Source organism: Cynoglossus semilaevis, chromosome 3 (genome assembly GCF_000523025.1).
Source record: "Cynoglossus semilaevis isolate Cse_v1.0 chromosome 3, Cse_v1.0, whole genome shotgun sequence".
NCBI classification, from domain to species: Eukaryota; Metazoa; Chordata; class Actinopteri; order Pleuronectiformes; family Cynoglossidae; genus Cynoglossus; species Cynoglossus semilaevis.
In genome coordinates, this window is record NC_024309.1 from 1506279 (window position 1) to 1507964 (window position 1686).

Here is a 1686-nt window from a genome sequence, read left to right on the forward strand (position 1 = left end):
CTGGACCGGTTTCAATCAATTCAATTTGCATATATTTTAATGGTTCTAATGGGAATTTGTCTTTCTGTCTTTGAGTGAAATCAATCAAAATATTGCTTCTCAAAAGTAGTTTTAAAGTAGGCAACTGGCCTCACCTCAAGTTGAAGACGTTTCGCCTCTCATCCAAGAGGCTTCATCAGTTCTACTTTCCCAGATGGGGAGTTTCCAGGTATTTATCTATCCACCCTAAAGGGGGGTGTGGTGTCGAGTAAAGTGGCCATGGGCCTGAACAATATGACTGATATGTGATCATGTGATTCCTTGCCCCTATGGTAGATCGTTCCCCCTCCCTGTCCACTGGGTGGGGGTCGTTGGTGTAACCTGACATCCATTTTGACATGGATGTCAAAATGGAAAGATCATGAAAGAACTGATGAAGCCTCTTGGATGAGAGGCGAAAACATCTAGTAGCCTACTTTAAAACTGTTTTTGAGATTATTCTGATGACCTGGATGACTGAGAATATCCACAAGTGTTGCTTCACAATGACTGCAGAATTGAGAAAATGTGCAGAACCATCATATTACCACAATTCCTGTGTTAGGTCTGTCTATTTCCGGTTCCTGATGTGTGGGGTTAATCAGTGTCATCACCCTCACCTGTGAGTCTCTGATTATTCTCACTCATGTCACCTGGTGCCCTGGGTATATATACGTACCTCTCTCCCTCACTCAGTCTTGATGGGATCATTGTACTGTTCAGATTGTGTGCTGTGTGATTGTTCCTAGAAGTTGTCCCGAGAAGTTAATGTTACAAAAAAAAAAAAAAAAGAAGTCCATGCCTTGCTGCAGTCCATGCCTTGTAGTTTTTTGTTAATGTGCACTTATGAGTAAACCTGCTGCACCTGAAAAGAGTCTCTGTGGTACCACGTTTGGGACCTGTCTGCTTCCTGCCATGTCGGTGATGACACGTAACATCCTGACTAATAAATGTTTAATACTTTTCTTTGGGGTTTTTTTTTTTCTTATCCTTTTTTTTTTTTTTTTGCTTCATGAGACACAGTAGAAGTATCAGTAGTGAGTTGTAGTGCAGGAGAAAGCTTCGCCGCTATCAGAAAAACGAAATAACACGTCGTCCATTGCACCTGTCATTTTTATTGCCATGTGTGAGGACCATCGCAACTACTATAAATAACTGAATTCTAAAGCTGCCACAGACCAGCAGAGGTGGCCTCGGGGGATTAGAGCATTTGCAACCGCTTCGTTGCAACGAGCTCAGAGGTTTTCATTTACAAAGTAGGAGGACAAAAATGTGTATGTTAACTTATCATTCACACGTACGGATGTACAGCCACCTCCGTAGGGGGTTGTACTGTAAAAACAACTGCCGTGATCCAACCAGTGCCATCATAATTTGTTTCCTTGTATCTAATGTGGCACCATAATATTTAAAGTCAGCCAAAATCAGAAAGATTTGAATAGAATCATTGGGGGATTTTGTTGGTGCATTTCAAGGGTGTCAGAAAAATACGCCTGTACATGGGGAAAAGGAAATATTTTCCAAATACGAAAAAAAATCAAGTCAATATGGCATACAGTATAAAAGTGGCATTGTTGTGAAGCAGCACATACTGTATTCCTAGTAAAAGTAGAGCTTAGTATAAAACTGCCGCCAATCGCATTGCATAACCCTATAAAACCAATTGTA